The sequence below is a fragment of the Eptatretus burgeri genome, chromosome 10 (genome assembly GCF_056783735.1).
Source record: "Eptatretus burgeri isolate ZD-2024b chromosome 10, Ebu_testis_v1, whole genome shotgun sequence".
NCBI lineage: Eukaryota > Metazoa > Chordata > Myxini > Myxiniformes > Myxinidae > Eptatretus > Eptatretus burgeri.
In genome coordinates, this window is record NC_140970.1 from 10,016,319 (window position 1) to 10,038,754 (window position 22,436).

Genomic DNA, 22,436 nt, shown 5'->3' on the forward strand with positions numbered 1-22,436 from the left:
AAGTAAGAGTCTGGATAGTTACATATTCTTTCCATTTCTTAATGATGGAGCTCACTGTGCTGCTTTTCAACAAACTATAAATTGTTTTATACCCTTCCCGAAATCGATGCCTCCCCACAATTCTATCTCGGAGTTCTACAGACAGTTCCTTGGACTTCATGGTAGATTTTCTGCTTTAACATGCACTGTCACCTGTGGGACCTTTTATAGAAAGGTGTGTTTCTTTCTAAATCATGTCCAATCAATTAAATTGGCTACAGGCAGACTCCAATCAAATTGTGGAGACATCTCAAGGATGATCAAAGGACATTTGATGCACCTGAGCTCAATTTGGAGTGTCATAGCAAAGGGGTTGAATACTTATTGATGCAAGACATTTCAGAATTTCATTTTTAATTAATCTCTAAAATAAAAAAATAAAAAAAAATCCACATTGACATTATGGGGTATTTTGTGTCGATCGTGACAATATTTTTATATTTAATCCATTTTAAATTTAGGCTGTAACAACAAAATGTGAAACAAGTTGAGGTACATTCAAAGTACACCCCCCCCCCCATGTCAAATAAATAAATAACAAATCCTCCAGCGCTCGACATTGCTGGGGCGCCTTCAACATCCGGCAATGCTGCCTTGCATCAAATGCAGACGGAATTGGGAGGGAGCGGTGTACAATAATTGATTGATCAATTGTTTAAATGCATAATTGACAATAAATAAAGAATAATCGTAAAATTATTTATTTCCTCATCAATTGGCTAATAGTAGGGTTGGGCATACAACCATACTTTTTTTGAAAGGAGTGTTTTTTATGGCCAAATTTCACGCTGATCACGAATCCGTTGAACTTTTTGACATAGGATGATGTCTTAGGTTGGTAAAATGCAAAAATTCAAAATGGCTGCCAAATTTACCCATTTTCAGGTAAAATTTGATAATTATGGCTTACTAGGGCATGTGATATGTCATTTCTTATGTTTTCAGGGTTGCTGATATCGAATATGAGGTCAGAACAGTGACACATGATGGCTGTATGGATTTATCGCTAAACATGGGTATTTTCGATGGAAAATACCCACTTTTCAATTTCAGAACGAATTTTGAATTGATTAATTAACTATATCCTTTTTTTTTGATGTTGTACGTTTTTCGTGTCGTTACAGATAATCAACAGTGATGTCTGCCGAGACTTCTACACTTAATAGTATTGTTGATCCTAATGCCAAGAAATTAGTACTCGCAGTTGCCACGTACATCCAAAATGATTGGTTCTTGTGTTGTGCTGAAGTCTACGGAATGCTTGGTGATGTGCTGATTATGCCTCTGATGGGACTACTCGGTATTGATAAACGTGAAGATCATGATGGTGGTGAGAGAACTTGGGAAGGTGTCAGGTCGTTTTTCGATAAGAAAATACCAGAAATTAGAACCAAGCAAGAGGAGTGCATGAACGTGGAGAGTGGTCAAGCCCGAATGTATGGTGCTGTACTGAATGAAGTTCTTGATGCACTGGACAGACAGTTGTCCGAGATGGACTTTTTGCAGGACAAGGTAGTCACGACGACAAATCGAAACACGCACCACTGACAAATTTAGGATGCAAATCGGAATTCGCCAAACTAGATAACCGTATAACTTTCAGTGGTGGATCGACGACAGTGAGAACTCATTCAATGAAGAATGTAGTTTCAACGGATAAACTCCTCAAAGATTCGTCATTCACAGATCTCAGTGAAGATGAGAAGTTGAAGAAATGGAAATGGGCAAGGTGCTCAGAAGAAGTTGCCCAGGTGAAAAATCTTGAACAAGTTTATTGCTAAGGTGAAAACAAGTCAACAACTTCCGCTTCTGAAGAAGCAAGAAGCGAAGAAGAAGAAAATGTCCAAAGTGCTACTGGTACTTGAGGAGTGTAAGAAGCATGGAGGTGCAGTGACTCCTATTTCCCTTGACTCTTTTGAGAGACTTAATGAATCACAACGACTCAAGGAAATAGGCTACCTTAGATTGACAGTGGCGCCCGATATATGCCAGAAGCGTAGAGTGAAATGTACCGACGGAACAAATAAACGTTCACGTTTGAGAAGTTCAGTGTAGACGAACTGAAAACATCTATCAGAAATGCTGTCAAACCAGAGGACAATGTTTCTGTCGATGTCGATATAATGCTGAAAAAAGTGCTTTGAATGTTGAGGAGATGTTGATGTGATGATTAAAGTAGTAGTTTACGGAAATTTGTGATATCTTAATTTTATTCTTTGAAATTATCGTCACGCTCACATTTTTTTGCTGATTTTATCGCAATATGCATCCTGGGGCAGTCTGGTTGACCTGTACAAGTTTAAAAGTATGATTATCGATATCAGCGACCCTGAAAACATAAGAAATGACATATTACATGCCCTACTAAGCCATAATTATCAAATTTTACCTGAAAAGTGGGTAAATTTGGCGGCCATTTTGATTTTTTGCATTTTACCAACCGAAGACATCATCCTAGTAGTGGGGGGGCCAACGTAAGAGATTGGAATTCCCGTTGGTTTTGCATGTTAATTTTTTGCAACTATTATGAATGTGTTCGTAGCATTGTCAGGAAGTAGAAAAATGTTGTCGCCATTTTTTCTGTGGACCTTCAGTAACCTTGACACAACGTCAAAGCTGAAAGGTCATTTTTGACCCAATGCACTGTATTAATCACGCTTTGTTTCAGAGTCTGGAGTGCCAGAATGTTACAATGTGTTTTCTAAAGTGATTCTGACATACTCAATATGAACTAACAGTGTCTTCATTACAGAATGTCTGTTTATCCTGTTTATGATCATACAACTAACTTCTTGTTGAACTTCGCAGCCACGACCCATCCAAACCAGCATATAATACTGAGATCTCACTTTCTCCTCTTCAGCTAACTTTTGCATGATAGTTAAGGCCTTAGAAATAAGAAATACACATCTACAATCATTTGAAAAAGTTTAGGACCACCCTGAGAAAATGTCAATTTGGCAACCCTGGACAGGTATTGCATCATCCACTCATAGATGTTGCGTCACCTGCCTAGAACATTCAGACGCGTGCGTGTACTTGCTTCTAGAACCATTGGCAGGTGTCTGTTGTGAATCCGATTTTTTTCTTGTTTTTTTTTTGTGATTTTGGTCCTGCGGAAAAATGGGCTGATGGCTGCATTGCGGGCAGCTGGGAATGCCATCGAAGACAGTGGGCTTGACGAGGCTTGGAGTGAAGCTGACATCTATGGTCCAACCACAACAAGACAGATCCTGGAAGCCAAGCACATGAAAAGAGCCCTGGAAGCACACACGACTACAGTCCAGGCCCTCTATGTAGAAGAATTCTTCTGAGATCATCCTCATCTGAAGGGGCCATGTGTAGAGGCAGCACAGCAGCTTGACCAAAGTTGTGTTCAACACCTGCAAAAAGAGATGTTGAAGGAGCAGCAAAATATGCTAACTATCCTTGATTCCCAAAGGGTACTGAAAATGATGGCCGAGTTTGATAAGAAGAAGGGGTCACAAAGTTCACTCTTCAAGTTTGTGCGGACCGACATGAGGATGGTATTACTCATATATACATTCATCCATGCCACCCGTGATGGTCTTTGGGAGCTGCACCTGTCGTCCCTTTCTGCTCTGTGCAAGTACTTCTTTGCTTATGACAAGCAGAAGTATGCCAGGCTGGTTCCACTTTACCTTGCGGAGATGACAGCCCTTCAGAGCACAGATCCAGACATGCATCAAGAGTTCATTGATGGAAACTTTGTAGTCAACAAAAAAACAGATCCCATTCTGTGCCATTGGGGTGGATCATGCTCTTGAGCATATCAACCGCATCATGAAAGTCACTGGAGGACTCGTGGGCATTACACAGAATGCCAGTGCTCGGGAGAGATTCTTCCTTACAGCTCCAGAGCTTAGTAGGCTTGCTGAAGAAGCACATGTGATGGCTGGCTCACCAATAACTACACGTAAGGAACATCATGACCTGTCACTGGCTGTATGGACAAGACAGGAAGAGAACATTGCTCAGCTCAAGACTGTGCTCATATCGTCCATGAATCCTATGAAGTACGAGGGTAAAGACCTGCCCAACATCATCACAAAGGTTGTGATGCCAGTTGAGGTGCAGAAAGATGTGTGCAACCAAGAAGACATTGGGCAGCAGAAGTATGCCAACTTTCTTGAGGAACGCATCAACACGAATGAGGTCAGTATCTGGGCCAGAATGAAGAAGGTTCAACTGAAGACATGGAAAAGTGCAAGTAAGTCGGTGAAACACAAAGTGGCTGATCAGGTAGTGGAGCTCAAGGACGACGGATCACTATTTGCTCGCATGTTGATTGTTGCACGCTCACGCTTCGAGATGAACCTCAAGGAGAGCATTGGCCAGCATGAGTTCACGTCTCTCCCACGAGCCTTGTTCACAGTGAGTGGTAAACTCCTACCATGCACAGACAAAAGCAAGCTGATGGCTGTACTTGAGGACCTCCCAAACAAAATTAGTGTTGATCTACAGCCAGAGGATGTCACCAATGACATTGTTCCCTTGACACCAAGGAAGGCAACTGTAATTGATGGAATGGCAATTGTCCAGGCAATGGGTAAGCCACCTTGGGTCAAGACATGTGCTCAATGGGCTGACCCACTTCATAGCTACACTGGACAGCAAGTGCAGAGAATATGATGACCTCCATCTAGTCTTAGACCGTTATGATCTTCCCACTTCACTGAAAGAGGCCACAAGGGAGAGACGCCAGGGTCGTAAGCCAGCAACTGCTTACCTCGTCACAGACAATACACAAATTGACAAGGTGTCAGCAAAGCAGTTCCTATCCAGTACCGCAACCAAAGCTCTCCACCACTTTGAGGGTAAGCCCAAGGTCTTCATAGTGACTTCGTGGCAAGAGGTCCTCTCAAACTCCATGGATGTTCAACATCTCTGCAGCTCCCAAGAAGAAGCTGACAAGAGACTTAAACTGCACAGTCTGGATGCTGTTCGAAGAGGAGCAACAGAATTCTACATTCAGTCACCTGACACTGACGTTTTTGTCCTTGCAATCCACCGTTACCATCAGCTCTGCAGGAACACATACTTTGTCACTGGTGTGGGGAACAAGAAGCGAGTAATCTCACTGGGACCAATCGTGAATGCACTTGGTGATGCAAAGGCTGAAGCCTTACCAGGATTTCATGCCTTCTCTGGAACTGACATAACAGGTCGATTTGCAGGCAAGGGGAAGCTGACCTGTTGGCAAGCACTTAGCAGATGCTCCATGGAGGTGGTAACTGTATTTGCTGCCTTAGGGACATCCGAGAAGCTGAAAGTTGACACTGAACGAGCTATTGAGACATTTGTTTGCCAGCTCTATGAGCCTGGTAGCACTGTGGTGGATGTTGGTGATCTCAGATAGAAGCTTTTCACCAAGAAACAACTAGAGGCTCAAAAGCTACCTCCGGCACGAGGAGCCTTACATGAAGCCATTGCCCGGGCACATTATCAGGCCATGGTGTGGCGTCAGGATAACATTCCTCACCCTCAGCTACCACCAGCAACAACCTACGGGTGGAAGGAAGAGGGGGTTACGCTAGTACCAGTACCTTCAAGGGATCCTCCAGCTTCAGCCACAGTTACTCACCTCATCAAATGTGGGTGCAAGAAGACCAGTTGCACATCACACTGTTCCTGTCGGTCGCAGGGACTCAACTGGTCCGAGATGCGTTTGTGTGGAGTCGATGAGGAGGTGTGCAGTAATGTCAACCAGGCACTCTTAGGAATTGAAGAGGATGAAGAAGAAGGAGATCCTTCCATCTAACTATGAACACAAACACTAAATGAACATTGAAGTTCTGTCCTACATTAGCTGACCAGAACTAGCCAGATGGTGGACCAAAAGAACTAAATAAAACATGTTTGAGCTGTGAGATTATCACTGTATTTAAAATTTAGAAGTCAAAAACCAAAAAAAAGTTTGAGTTGTTGTTGAAGGGAGTGTTTTTTCTGAATTATTATATTACTTTTAGCAATATATTGGGTGTTTGCTTTGCATACAGAATGTATTTTGGGGTAATATAATGAAATTATTTAGCACGATTTGGGCTGTAATTTGAAATTGAGAGAAAAGTATAAAGAAATCACCAAGAAAATGGCGACATCATTTTTTGGTAAGTTAAATCCTTCCAGAACACAGTCCAACCAGTGGCCAAAAATTAACATTGGAAACCAACGGGAAAACACTGCCCCCCCCCCCCACTATAGGTCAAAAATTTCAACGGATTCGTGATCAGCGTGAAAAATGGCCATAAAAACACACCTTTCAACGGGACAACAGAGAAAAAGTCAATGTTTGCCCAACCCTACTAATAGCATACCAAAACCACCACCGTGTCATCCGAATCTGTAACTTTTTGAAAATTAAGTAATTCATTGAAAAATGAATAATTAAATTGATTCATCAATAAATCAAAAATACCCTTTCAAGCCAAATCACTTGTTCACCGTCGTGTCCAAGTATCAGCTCGGTACCTGATATATTGCCCAGATGATATTATAGGCTTTGCTCACAGCAATGCTGCACCCCAAATCCCATGAGAAAGAAAATAAATAAGTAATTAATAAATTGATAATAATTAATCAATTAATAGATTAATCAAACCATTTTTAAAATAGCGTTTTTTCGAAAGCACATCTTTACATTTCTCCCAAAATTTCAGCTTCCTAGATCAAAGGATGGCTGAGATATCGCCCGGACAAACAAACAAACAAACAAGAAAGCAAGAAAACAAACGGAGTAAAAACTGAGTAAGAAAAAAGAAAACTCCCTTCCTTCAGTGGGCGATGTCATGCATCACCTGGATATGGAATTGGGAAGGAGTGGTGCACAAAAGTCAAGAGGTGTGAATACTTTCTGAAGGCACTGAAGTTCTTCCATTTTATTCTTCTGTTAAAATGATGCCGATTCCAACGCATTGTTGGAATCCTGTCGCTGAAAAATGACGATTCTCTGTTTTCCTTTGGATCATTTTGTGTTTGTGTGCGGACAGTGGCCACAGATTCCCAAATGTAGCTGCCATAATCAGAATGCAGCACAAGCTTCTGTGCTCCAGGTCTGTTAAAAGCAAGTGTTGTTTGCTGGGTATTTTGATGATGTGGTAAAATGAAGAGACACACAGACAATTGAATTTCGCAGAAGCTAAATTAACACCGTTAAAACAGTGATCACAAGTCAAGACAAACATAAAAATTACCCCCGTGTGGGGGTGACGGTCATCTCTATATTACCACAAGTTCTCAATGTTCAGTTCAGGTAACCGCGAAACAGTCCAAACGAACCGTTTCGATTGAAATAGTTCACAGAGATACACTAGGATAATACTACTAATGACATAATTAATAAATATGTATTGTTCATTTAGTACCCAGATTAACACATCAGAATCACCAGTAAGTGCAATACGTAGTTTTCCGGTCCGTCCACTCTCTGGGGACATTTCACTTCCGGTTGTAGAAATAAAAGGAAAAAATAGGCTCAGCTCTCGGAGATTATGATAATCCTGTAGATTATTCTTCACTGATTATAATGCAACTTTCAGAATGAAAATTGGTCAAGTATTTATAGAGATATTGAGGTTTGAAAAATCGTTAGAGCAAGCAAATTCATTAATTATTAATTCCACAGAAGTTTCGTGACACTGCACAAAGTAACATGTCAGGTATGAAAAACATTTTGTATGCCAGATTCATTAATTATTAATTCATTAATTATGGAATGTACTCATTGATACATTAATCAGAAAGCCCGAAGCATGTAGCATAATTTATCACTTATCCCCTTATCCGGGATCCGTGGCCTCGCCCCACAGTCTGCAGCCCTATGTCCGCCGGTGATTATGTTAGATATCGGCACGATCGAGAGGAGCCTGCGAATTATCCCTGCTGATGCACTGAATTGATGCAATCGTTCGGCCAGAATATTCGTTGTCAAGATGTTGCGTGATTAAATCACCAATACAGTCACTCAAATTTATACCGCCGACATACTTCTTAACAATCACCTTTGCCCCAGAAACCACAGTCAATCTGAACCACGCTGGCCACTGCTCAGACGCCATGACCGGACCACTGCGCAGTTCTACTGCGCAGTTTGGTTAAAGATGACTTGGCATTTTGGCGCACGCGCACGAAATTATATTTTGAAAATAAATGCCGACGTTTACATTTCGGGTTTTGAAACCTTTGCACCTTCGGCGGAAAATGTATAAATATAAAAGGCTAAAAATGTGTTTTATATTTATATTTCATTTCTCCTTCCTTCCTTCTTTGCGAATCGCATCGGCATTTTTGACCATCTTCCAGATCACGTGACGATCAAACGGGAAGGAAATTCAAAAATCTGTCTGGTTAGATACAAGATAATATTTTTTACTATCATAATCAATAAACAGTTGCCGAATATCTTGTAGAATGGCAGACTAGATAGGTTTTGAAAATGGCGATTTTTATAACTTACGTGACCTCGTGACCTCGTCCCTGACGTTGAACCCGGACAAAAGTTATATCGTTGTGCAACACTCATCGACCTCTACCCACATACTAAGTTGCATCAAGATCGGAAAGAAAAATTGTTGACGGACGTACGGACATTTGGTCCGGCTTTATTAGGTCATCTCGGTGGAGATGACCTAAGAATTACCCCGATGTGGGGGTGACGATCATCTCTATAATGTTTTTTTACTATCATAATCGATGAACCATTGCCAGATATCTCCTAAAATGACAGACGAGATAGGTTTTTAAAATGGCGACTTTCACAACTTTCGTGACCTCGTGACCTTGACCCTGACCTCGAATCCGGGAAAAAATATGTCGTTGGGTATCACTCATCGACCTCTACCCACATACCAAATTTCATCAAGATCGGAAGTAAAAAGTTTTTTGTACCGGGAGGTGTTTTTGACCATCTTCCAGGTTACGTAGCGGCCAAACGGGATGGAAATTCAAAAATCTGTCTGGTTAGATACAAGATAATATTTTTTACTATCATAATCAATAAACAGTTGCCGAATATCTTGTCGAATGGCAGACTAGATCTTCTTCTTCTTCTTCTTCTTCTTCTTCTTTCGGCTGCTCCCGTAAGGGGCCATCCCATGCCACCCGTTCCAATGATGATGCCATCCCATGCCACCCGTTCCACTGACTTCCATCTCATGACATCATTTTTATCAACGTATATTTCTCATGGCTGGTCAATCCCAAGAACTGCCACTTATAACTGGGAGCAGTGATACCAGGGACCATGCCAGCCTTTCAATGACATTTACATCCTAGATGACGATGCCATCCCACAGAAGAATGGGAATATATTGCCCAATCAAGGTGTGCAAAGTTGGTAGAGACCTATCCCAACAGACTGACAGTTGTAATTGCTGTCAAAGGTGCTTCCAGCAAGTATTAACTCAGGGGGGTGGACACTTATTCAACCAAGATATTCTAGTTTTGTATCAACAAATTTTCTGAAATTTGTTTTTCACTTGGAAGTTGTGGGTTACAATGTGTAAATAAACATAGAAAAAGTCTGATTTAATGAAATTCCAGGTTATATGGCAATAAAAAGTGAACATTCTGAAAGGGGGTATACACTTTCAATAGGCATTGTTTACAGTGTACACATATTGTGACCAATTAGGTGAGCTCATCTTAGTTATGACAAACTTTTATCACTGAACACAATTTAAAACTAGAAAGGCACTCTTCGACATGACGTCGACAGATATATGCCTCCACTCACATTATTGCATCATAATAATACTTGTGTCACCAAGTTTGATTTAAATCCCTTCAGCTGTTCTGAAGTATCAACATTTTTACCTGACATGATCTCTGACCTCTTGATGCCAAAATCCAGTCAGTTAGTTAATTTTGTCATCATTATACATAATTTTATCAAGTTTTGTTAATTTCCAATCATTGGTTCACAAGTTTGCATGGTAAAACAACTTTTTACTGAACATGACCTCTGATCTTTGCCCTCTTGACTCCAAAACCTAATCAGTTCATCTTTGCATCATTATACATACTTGCACCAAGGTTGTTTAGGAACCCCTTCAGCCATTCTTAAGTTATCACGGTAACAAAAACCTATCATCGAGGGACGGATGGACAACCTGAAAACATAATGCTTCCGATGACTTCGTCGGCGGAAGAATAAATTAAAATGATAAAATAATAAAATTGACTGCTGTCGATACACCTCACCTCTACTAATATACGTATGCACTTGTCAAAGTGTTGATAACCCTGCACAACCATACTAAAACGATTGAAAAAAAGAAACAAGCAAACTGCATGCATTCAGCTCTTTTAAAATTCCACAACTACAAAAATCATCGACTGAACTCTATACGATTCTTAAACACCAACAACTCTCACGACTGTAGCACAGGCTTGAGATAAATACAGCGGAGAAGAGAGCAAGCAAAACAGAAATCACGGCACCTGGCCCTGGCTCATACAGGACAACCACACAGGCCTTCAAGTCGAGCTGGTGAATAAGTCAAGAAAACAATTCCAGCAATACTTTCTTCTCATTCTATTAAAAGTAAGAGCAAAAGATATTCATGGGTCAAAAAAAATGTGGAAACTATACTCCAAACAACAAGCTAGCTCAATTTGTAATATACTGTATAAAATGAAGCAAATAATTCCAAACAAGCTTGTGCTGAAAAAAAAAAGAAAAAAAAAAGAACAATTCAGGAAATTTACCAGTTAATGAGTTAACTAACAGGGTGACCACAATATCTTGTCACCCCCTTGTAAAAATTGTGACATTGCCCTAAATCATATTAGCTGACAACACTGAAGGGCTCTACAAGTTACACCACGTACATTTGCAGGATCTATATTGCATTACACATTTTTCAGCATATGACATGGGCCTTAAGTGTTTGTGGATCTGTTTGTGCTAGTCATTGTCATTGCAAAACCTGGTGTTGGCTTTGTAATGACAATGGCTTAAGATCCCAACAAAACTCATCAACGCATGCATGCCTCCTAGACGCAAGAACATATGCTTGAATCTTTCTGGGTGATTCCAGGACACCTGGACAGCAACTCGATAGAACTATTGGTCACATGTCAAGACACTAAACTTCTGGCCAGTTTTGAATGTCAGATCTTGGACTCTTTCCATTGCTGTCAACATTGTATCAGGATCAGAAGGCTTCATATCGATCAGCGGTAGGTAGAAGACTTTTGTCTTGGGTTGTGGAAGATGACCCTGCTCTCTGCTTTCTTTAGTGTTGTACCCATGGGATTCCGGGCAGCTGTCCTTTGTAAGGATATCCTGTAGGAAGCTATGATCAATCTCTGAAGCTCTCCTAACTGCAATCACTTGTTGTGCAAGTGACTTCAGGGTGGTGACGGCCTTGATAGCATCACGTTTTGGCATGGGTGGCTGCTTGGTCCTCGGTACCGGTGGATGTCGACGTCATATGGAACCTCCTTGGAATCTTTGGGGATCCTTTTGATTGTTTGACTGGCCTCTCCCTCTGGTGGTGTGTGTGAGTACTGCGCTAGAAGGACTGCAAGTGAGTGGGTGGACTGCCTACTGTTTTGAAAGGATATGTCGGCATCAAAGTTGTCCGCAATACCCTGAACTAGGCCATCCGCATCATTTGATATGCCAGCCATCTTCATAGCTGCGACCGCTGCTTCAGCAGCTGATTTCTTGACACGTCTGTACTCAGTATATGAGCAACAGACCCCATATGAATATAAATTATTGATAACCTTCTTTGACTCCAACATCTTTCCAGCTAGGCCTACTTGCAAACTGGTCGCTTGGGATTTAACAACACTTGTTACAATTGAACCAATGAGAAACGCTGGAAGTGTACAATCAAGTTTTGGAGAAACCTTTCCTAATAATTTGAGGAGAAAATCACTAACTGTCTCTTTGATAAGGTCCTTGTCAATGTCAATGTTTTTTTTATCTCTTGAAGGATGCTCTGACTGGCTTTTCCAATCAAAGTTTCCGTGTCGTCTTCTTCAGTGTTCACAAGTCTAAGAATCTGTGAGGCACAGCTATGAAATGCAATAATATTAGCAATGCCTGGCGAAGAAAGAACCATGACATCATTGCCAAACAACTCTTGAAGTTTAGACACCAGTGTCCGATGACACAGTTGGACTCCACCAAACTGGGAATAAGAGTAAAACAGTTCGACTGAATTCCACATTTGTGATCTGTCACTTTTTAGCATTTCAACAACTGACAGAAAAGGACAATCTTCATCACTACCTTTTGACTCCTGGCTACTGGCAGCACCTTCCCCAGGAAGTGACCTCAATGACACAAATCTTTGCCGACAGTCCAGATGGTATCTAGCATCTGCTGCATGGAGATCACTCAGTGCCCCCTCAACACGCTGCTGGACAATTTTCGCGACAGCATCATTTCGCTTGATACAAGTTTCTATGAGGGACTGCTTCTTGTCTATCTCACGGAAGAGGTACGATTCCCTCCATCTCGAAGGGTGTTTCTTGTCTTTCTCAATAATACAAGTTTCCCCACAGAAAAGAGTGTTTCTTAAAGTTGAAGGCTTCATCAGAGTATCCTGATAACGAACACCTCATGACTTTCTGGGAGATAGTATCAGTGTCTTCATCACAGTGACGTTTGTGACGCTGGGTGTGACTTTCAGACGTGTAGGAAGAGACAACTTTTGTGGCATTTCAAGGTGAATTCCTTGTTTTTCTCTAACGCATCTTCGAGCTCAAAGTGCTTTTCATCACCGTATATCTTGCTACATCGGATGATGGCTATTCGGACGGCCGTAGCACATGTAAGCTTCTCTTTCTTGTCTTGACAGTTGAACTTCCATTTGAAGTAGCATTCATCCGATTCCATGACTGCCAAGGATGAAAACGAAATGCAAGACTGTCAAGCTCTCATCTACGGCATTTTTCTAACTTATTGCATCAGTACTAAGATTGAATTTAGAAATGGAGTGCTTGCCTAATCTAATTAAAATCATTAAAACTGGCCTTAAACTGTATCGATGTTTTAACATACATCATTCTAGTGATGCTTTAGAATTTTTACTTACATGAGGTGCCTTTAAAACAGTCTAAATTCGTGGTCTGATGTCTTGGCTGAGCAACAAGACTTAAAATAAATGCATGGTAAACATATGGATTAAAATAGGAAGTAAAACAATTCTGCAATGCCATCTGATGTACTTTTCAGTAACTAGACTAATTTGTAAGACATGAGTGGCAAAAGAAAGAGGGAAGCCATCATTCTTTTATGGCCAACGCCCATCCCACATGCTACAAAATTGAGTGGAAAAGGGTTAATCTCCCAAATTGTGCCCCGAAAATGATTTTAACATTCTCTACAATATGAATTATTGCAGAATGTAAGTATATTTGAGCTTTTGTTCAGCAAACTTTCTTGAGAAACAGTGGCAACTTGAGTCTTTCAGAATTTGGCTGTATTGGATAGAAAAGGGTTAATATCAAGAGTTCCCCAAGGGATATCATCTGGCACCCCCTGATTCATGATAAGTAAGCCCTAGACTACCAGAAACGAGAGAATTAAAAAAAAAAAAAAAAAAAAAAAAAAAAAAAACTTTATCCGACAAAACCAGGTTTATTAAAATTTGGGGGTTTGGCTCCCGGACTATTAATAAACAGCTCAAGATAAAAAATAAAGTTAAAAAAAAATACATGTTTGTGATGAAGACCCTGCATTGCATCCTTGGTGTCACCAGACGAAACGATGAAGTCCAAAAGCAGGTGGCCATGGAGTGTTTCAATAACTAAACATGACATGCAAAATACAACTGCAATGGTGAATGCAATGGCAACGGCATGTCATCAGAATGTTTCCCACAACACTATAACCAATTGCAAAGAATGGAAGGGTACATGGTATACGGAGGAGGGGTAGGGATTGCAAACGCTGGAGAGGTGCCATGCTTGGTTCAGTGGGATTGCGTTATCAAGCATCTCAGGTAATCAAGGATAGAATGCGGTGTGCATACGCCTGAAAAACCTGCTCTGCTCATCTTGCTCATCCTCTTTCTGCTCTGTTCACTCGATCATTCTCTCAGGGTCAGGTTCCATCTGTCTGAAAGTTAGCCAACATCACTGTAATACATAAACAGATCGTCTTAACTTGCTTCCCATAAGCAAGGTCATGGAATCGATTATAATTGCAGTTTATATCAAATCCTTCATTTTCTCCAACAGCCCGATCTCAGTTCATCAGTTCAATTTTAGACGCAGTCATTCTACCTTGGACATGCTGTTTCTACTCTTCCAAAATGGATGGAAGCCCTCAATCTCAGACATGACATCAGAGCCGTCTCTCTGGAGATATCTCGAGCTTTGGATAGTCTGACATCCCTCCTTTCTCTCCAAAATGTCTGTTTATGAAATCGAAGGCAAACTCCACTTATGGATTACTGACTTTCTTCACTCTCGTAACCAACATGTGGCCCTCAATGGAATCAATTATTCTCCTCACCCTGCCAACACTGGAGTCTCACAAGGCAATGTCTTGATTATCATCTTCATCAAGGATCTCTCCCATTCCCTGAAAAATCCTACCCATCTCTTTGTGAAAATCCCACCCTCTCATCCTTTAGACAGGCAGGCAGCAGCCACTTCCTTCTCTGTAGACCTTGATAGAATCAGGAGCTGGTCCAACACTTGGAATGTCTTTCAGCCCCGACAAATCTCACACACTCACCCTGTCTCTCCGAAAGGACCATCTGGCAAACCCTCCCATCTATTTACGAAACAAACTACTTGAATATTTAAAGTCACTCAAACTGTTGGGCCTTACCATCAGCAATGATTGTCTTTGTTCAAGATGGCCTTCAGAGATGGTTTCCAAAGCCAGCCTCTGAATGGACATCGTTCTTCTGATGCAAGGTCTTTCTTTGGCCAATCTGAACTTTTGATAATCTAGAAGGCCTTCGTTCACAACTTGATTGAATACTGCACTCTTTGGGCTGGCACTCCTGCCACATACTTTGCCCTTATTGATGCCATGGAAAGCAAGGCCCTCAATCAAAATCATTGGGATCTCTCGCGATGAAGCCAAGTTTGTAGTCTTGTTACTTTCGCATCGCAGAGAGGTTGGTGGCCTACAGCCTCATTTTTCATCTTGCACCCTCTGCCCTCTTTTGCTTCGGTCCCTCCTCCCGAGTTTCTGCAAGGCGCACATGGTCTGCCAGTAACCCTCCTCTTGTTAAACCCCCCAAATCCAAGGCAGGGGTACAAAATCTTGGATGTGGGGGATCTCTGGGTCACTCCTGATAGATAGATCGGCTGACTCTGTGCCGCAGAACTGTTTGAGAGAATTGTCCAGTCCTATACTACTACAGCAACAACTCCCAAAATCCATTCTCACTGCAAACCTCCACTCATTTGTTCCTCTTTTCTCTTGCCTGTGGAATCAACTTCCCCAAACTGTCCAGCCCAATTCTTCCCACCAGGGCTTCAAGACAGCTGTTCACCACAACTCAGGTCATCCAAAATCCATCCTCATTATCTCTTCTACTCAAAATGACTCCATTCCCAAGGACTGCTCTTTTCCAGATAAACCCCCTCTCCCCTCACCTTTTTTCATTTGTTCATCGATTTGTTCCTCTTCTGGTTCATTCCCATTTCCCCCCTCTTCATCTTCTTGCTGCATTGCTTCTTGTGTGTCTTTTCATATCCTTGTGTGTTCACGTGTGTTCACCCCACGTGTTCACCCCGCCCCTTGATCTCACTCTCATCTATACTTTGCTGTTGATGTTTCCCCCTTTCCATTTTGCTCTCGTTCTTCCTCGACCCCAACAAAATAATAATAAAGTCTACTAGAACTGCCACTTTATAACTGCTGGCAGTGATGACCGGGTACCCAGACATCCGCCTTTGATGCAACATGAGACTTAAATGAGAATTGCAAAATTTCCCTTCAATAGGATAAGTGGTTCCAGAGAAAACATTATTTAATGGTGATACAAATACAACCCTGCTTCGAGACAGCGCGGGACTGACGAGTTACGAACCGGGTAGCACAAAGTGTTCAATCTATTTATTACTGATGCAGTTAGCCCTTTTTCCTGGGGACATTGTCGGCTTCAATTGAATTGCTATTCCTGTACCAAACGCATGCAGGTGCAGCCAAGTGAGCCTTCGAGAAAAAACAAATCTAAAAAGTTCTCAGATTCAAGTAATTAAATAATTCTGACTGCCAAACCGTGTGGCTGATCAGGTTGAAATTTTAAACCTATGTTGCACATGTCGGCTCGATTATAATTGTGAAGTTTCAAATATATTGTTTTAGTGGTTGCAGAGTATATATTACTTAATATTTTTCCTTCAATCCAACATGGCTGCCAAACCATGGGACCGAGAGAGTTGAAATTTCAACTCGTCATTCCACATGACTGCTACATCACAACTGTGAAGTTTCATATTTATCGATTCAGCAGTTCCAGAGTAAACATTAATTAATATTTTCCCTTCAATCCAATACGGCTGCCAAACGATGTGTCGTACATCAAAAGGGGGGGGGGGGGGAGAACTTTTTGTTCGTCATGGAGAAGCGTAATACATGTGGAGTTTCGCCTCGATCTGTGCAGCTGTTTCAGAGAAGAACACTTTTAAAGTTGTTAATTTTCAATCCAATATGGCTGCCGTACCATGTGACCTATTACAACATAAATTTAAATTCTCCCTCTAATGGGGAAGTGGATTATGCTTGTTAAGTTTCGTGTTGATCAGACAAGGTGCGTCTTTCTATCCAAGATGGCCTCCAAACCATGTGACTTGTGATATCATAATTTTTACTGTATATGCAGGCATGGGGGTAGATTATCGTTGCCACGTTTCGCTTCGATAGGTTATGTGGCTCCAGAGAAAACATCATTTAATATAATTCTTGAATCCAACATGGCTGCCAAACCATGTGACCTATCAATTAGAAATTAACAAACATATATTCATTGCTCGTGTGCAATATGTTTGTGAAGCTTCCCCTTGATCTGTCTAGCCTTTCTGGAGAAGATTTTTGAAGGTTTTAGGGTAAATTCAATATGGCCACCAAACCATGTGACCTATCAATTAGAAATTAACAAACTTGTGAAAGGATGTCTTGGGGAAAGTGTGTGTGAATTTTTGCCTCAATCTGTCCAGCCATTCTCGAGAAAAAGATTTTTAAAATTTATTCATTTTCAATCCAAGATGGCTGACAAACCATGTGACCTATGACATCATAAATTTACATTCTGCCTCCATTCCTGAAGTGGAATACGTGTGTCAAGTTTCGTGTTAATTGGATAAGGTGCGTTTTTTCTATCCAAGATGGCCACCAAACCATGCGACTTGTGACATCATAATTTTTACTATGTATGCAGACATGATGGAAGATGACAGTTGCAAATTTTCGCTTCGATAGGTTATGATTCCAGAGAAAACATTATTTAATATTTTTCTTGAATCCAACATGGCTGCCAAACTATGCGACCTATCAATTAGAAATTAACAAATTTATATTTACTACTCGTGAGCAATACTTGTGTGAAGTTTCCTCTTGATCTGACCAGCTATTCTGGAGAAGATGTTTGAAGGTTTTAGGGTAAATTCAAGATGGCTGCCAAACCATGTGACCTATCAAGAAGAAATTAACAAACTTGAAAAAGGATGTCTTGGGGAAAGTGTGTGTGAAATTTTGCCTCAAGCTGTCCAGCCGTTCTGGAGAAGAAGATTTTTATAATTTATTAATTTTCAATCCAAGATGGCCGACGAACAGTGTGACCGATGACATCATAAATTTACATTCTGCCTCCAATCCTGTAGTGGAATATGTGTGTGAAGTTTCGTGTTAATCAGATAAGGTGTGTTTTTCTATCCAAGATGGCCGCCAAACCATGTGACTTGGTAATAATTTTTAATATGTATGCAGACATGATGGAAGATGAAAGTTGCAATTTTTTGCTTCGATAGGTGATGTGATTCCAGAGAAAACATTATTTAATATTTTCTTGAATCCAACATGGCTGCCAAACCATGTGACCTATCAATTAGAAATTATCAAACATATATTCACTATTCGTGAGCAATACGTGTGTGAAGTTCCCCCTTGATCTGACCTGCCGTTCTGGAGAAGATTTTTGAAGGTTTTAGGGTAAATTCAAGATGGCCACCAAACCATGTGACCCATCAATAAGAAATTAACAAACTTGAAAAAGGACGTCATGTGGAATGTGTGTGTAAAGTTTCGCCTCAATCTGTCTTGCCGTTCTGAAGAAGTTTTTTTTTTTTTAATTCAAAACAAGATGGCTGCCGAACCAAGTCACCTATGACATCATAATATTTTTTTTCTACGGTGAATTGTTGTGTAGATGAGGCTCAAGAAATTTCAGATTTTTTCATGCAGCATTGCACTTTACGAATTTTCACCGGGATAACGCTTTACTGACGACGTCACGAAAAATCACCCGTGTTCCCCATGGGAGCTCATTGAAATGTATGAAGCAAAAAAAATTTCCATTGCACGGTTTCAGAGATAGAGGTCCAAGGTTTATCGTTTTTTTTCAAGATGGCGCCCGTACCACGTGACCTACGACGTCACAATTATCAATTACGTTTGCTATTAAAAAAGATAATACTATGGTGAAAATTGTGTCGATCTGACTTACCGTTCCTGAGAAAAAGATTTTTAAAGCGAAAGAACCCGCAAATTGCTTTTGGACTATGATGTTTGCGGATGACATCATGATCTGTAGGGAGAGTAGGGAGCAGGCTGAGGCGAGCCTCGAGAGGTGGAGGTACGCACTGGAGAGAAGGGGAATGATAGTCAGTCGGAGTAAGACGGCGTACATATGCGTAAATGAGAGGGAGGGTGGTGGTATGGTGCGGTTGCAAGGAGTTGAGGTGGGGAAGGTGGATGGGTTTAAATACTTGGGCTCAACTGTCCAAAGCAACGGAGAGTGTGGGAGAGAAGTGAAAAAGAGAGTGCAGGCAGGATGGAGTGGTTGGAGAAGAGTTGCAGGAGTGATTTGTGACAGAAGGGTGGCTGCAAGAGTGAAGGGGAAAGTATATAAGACGGTAGTGAGACCAGCTATGTTGTATGGTTTGGAGGCGGTGGCACTAACAAAAAGACAGGAAGCGGAGCTGGAGGTGGCAGAGTTAAAGATGCTGCGATTCTCGTTGGGAGTGACGAGGATGGACAGGATAAGGAATGAGTATATTAGAGGGACAGCGCAGGGAGGACGGTTTGGAGACAAAGTGAGAGAGGCGAGATTGAGATGGTTTGGACATGTGCACAGGAGGGAAGCAGAGTATATCGGGAGAAGGATGTTGAAGATGGAGCTGCCAGGCAGGAGGAGAAGAGGAAGGCCAAAGAAGAGGTTCATGGATACGGTGAGGGCGGACATGTGGGTGGTTGGAGTGTCAATGGAAGATGTGGAGGATAGAGTGAAATGGAGACGGATGATCCGCTGTGGCGACCCCTAACGGGAGCTCGCCAAAAGAAGAAGAAGAACCCGCAAAAAAATAATAAATAAGAAATAAGAAACAAGCCGGTAGGCGGACATGGGGAGTCGACTACCCAATAGAACCTGACACGATGGACCCGTTCGCTGGGGAATGACCTGATGATTAAGCACAAGAAAATTCATGATTCCAGCTTCAAGGGTTAATGCTGCAAATTGTTTTTTCGTTAAAATACCCACATTTCGAGGTTTTTCGGCCGTTGGTAGGCAACGGTTCTCTCTCACATAACTAGAACATACCATGAACCTACCGTACCAGTTTCATGTATATCTGACTCATAGTCTCTGAGATATAACGAACTTCGTTTTTTTATTGTTTTCGACCAGGGTTCAATCAAAGTCCATCTTCTCTGACAGTTTTCATAGGATCCGGCTGGAAATTTTTGACAAAGAGGTTGATTATAGTGCGCATAAAAGCCTGGAAGCCAATTTCTGATTTTCGAAAAAATTAATTTTTTATGATTTTTCAAAAATTTCAAAGTCCCGTTGCTAGGCAACGGGTGGTTACTTATCAACGAAACTCAAACGAGCACACTCCTCGCCAATATGGCACCTGTTCGCCAAGTTTCATCGAAATCGGTTTGTGCTGTGGAGCATTGCGTTGCGCACGCACGCACACGCGCGCACACACGCACACACACACACACACACACACACACACACACACACACACACACACACACACACACACACACACACACACACACACACACACACACACACACACACACACACACACACACACACACACACACACACACACACACACACACACACACACACACACACACACACACACACACACACACGCCGCGAGGCGACGTGGCTGCTAGCTCGAGATGGAAAGCTGGCCGACACGACGAGCCGATATTCATGTACATGCTATCAATCAATTTAGCACAATCAATATGATTATCACAGCCCTCTTAGTTTGCGCCCAGAAACCCGCCTTGTGAAATTTCAGGCATGTTTCCAAAGAGACTCTAACAAATGGCAGCCCTGGTAATTCCATTTATCTATTCGCAAAAGATTTTATATTTTTTATATGATGCTGTAAGACATTCTCCTTGGGCACAAAAAAAAACAGGTACCTCGGAGGTCCAGCTTCGGAGGTATTGATTTTTTGTACAGTCCACAATAAGTGTACGATGTACGATAAAGTATTTTAGCTGTTGCTAAGCAACGGAGGTGTGCATAGCAACCATTCATTTTTGTGTACATGCGAGCCACTTAGTACACATTTCACCCAAGTTTCATCAAAATCAGACTTTCTCCAAGAGATATTCGCAATTAACCGTTTCTGAAATGTTTGACATGCACTCGCCCAAAACCTATCTCCTCCTACAAATATTTTTTGTTTGGGCTGCAAATTGGCATGAAGGGAGCGAGATAGATTGCGCACAGAACTCTAAGCTTCGATTTTTCTTTTCGATTTTTTTTTTCGATTTTTTGACCACTTTAAAGGGCTGTTGCTATGCCGTTGCTAGGGCCCAGGGTCCCATATTCTAAAGCACACGATTCCCAGAAATATTGGTCCTACCTACCAAATTTCATTGGAATCGGTTGAGTGGTTTTACCCCTCGGCTTGACCAAAGTTTCGCGGACAGACAGACAGATGGAAATGTCCAGAATAAGGGTGCTCTCAGAGCAGCCAATGGAAATGTCCAGAATAAAGGTGCTCTAAGAGCAGCCAACAGACAGACGGAAAACCTGACAATAAGGGGAGAAAAAAAAAAAATTGAGTTTTTTTTTTGACTCAATCGACTACCCAATAAGAAATAAACAGAAGAAAAACAATAGGTTACCCAGTCCTGATTGGGTACCCTAATATTTTTTTAACGTCATTGGGGAAGGGGGGGAGGGAGAGGGCGAGATATAAAAATAAAATAATATAAATAAAGAACTTGCAAGGAGGTCAAACATGTCACAAGGATTGGCTCTGTACTATTCAGAGAGCCCCTTACACTTAAGCTTTAAAGCAAAGAACACTGATTAAATAAGTAAGCTTGGTTAGGACAGTTATTTACAGCATGGAAGGAAACAAAGTTAACAAACATTGAATGTGCAAGCCTCATGACAAATTCATATCTCTCCAAGCTTCATACATAAAATAGAATGCAGCATATATTGAGATGAGTTGGAAGCAGTGAATACAAGTAAGCGTCCAAAAGTGAATACAAGTGAGCATTACGTGGATTTGTATTCAAGGTCTACATCTTTCCATATCTGAAGTTTGAAACTGCCCATTATCTGATGGGGTCAAATAAATCTGACATCTTGATAAAGCTCTTTGCGGAAAGATAATTTCAATGCTTTGAAGCAAATTTTGAGCAATCTCACAAAATATAGATAAGTATTTCAAAATGTGTTGGGGAGAAAAAAAACACACATTTTGTAGGAAAAACATTTGAATCGATTTACTGGTACAGTAAAAATATAAATAAACAAACAAGCAGTCATAGACTGGTACTTACGAAATCGTCAACTTGACCTCTGACCTTGTCTAATAAAAGCAGTCTTTAAAGAAGGCAGCGACGCACACCAGAAGTTTCTACGATGATTCTGTACCAAACCATCAAAAATCGTAACGTCGACCGAAGCAAAAATCTCAATTTCTCCACGCAATTATTTATTATTATTTTATCAAAGTCACAAAACCGTAATATTCGGCCATCCACCAACAATCTTTACATAATCCGACGGCTTCACGAGTCAGGCATGCGACGATAACCTTTATTCGGATAAAAAAAGACAAACACCATCTTTATCGAAAACACCGTCAGCGCGCACATGCAAAACCTTTACGTGACTCAACGACGCCTCTGCTCGAGCGCGCTGCACCACGTGACGAGCCATGATGCGGCGAGTGAAATA

At 41.3% G+C, this 22,436-nt stretch overlaps 1 protein-coding gene across 5 annotated transcripts in view; it reads right to left on the minus strand.

Moving 5' to 3' along the window:
- Window positions 1–22,436, minus strand: part of LOC147017934 (ankyrin repeat domain-containing protein 17-like) — a 208,348-nt gene that overhangs the window by 170,617 nt on the left and 15,295 nt on the right. The window contains exon 1 of one of the 5 annotated variants that reach the window (XM_085897033.1): window positions 22,037–22,055. The exons of the other annotated variants lie outside the window; for them this stretch is intronic. The gene's annotated coding sequence lies outside the window, so the exon portion shown is untranslated. Of the gene's footprint in view, window positions 1–22,036; window positions 22,056–22,436 lie in introns of those variants that run through there. 5 annotated transcript variants of the gene reach the window in all.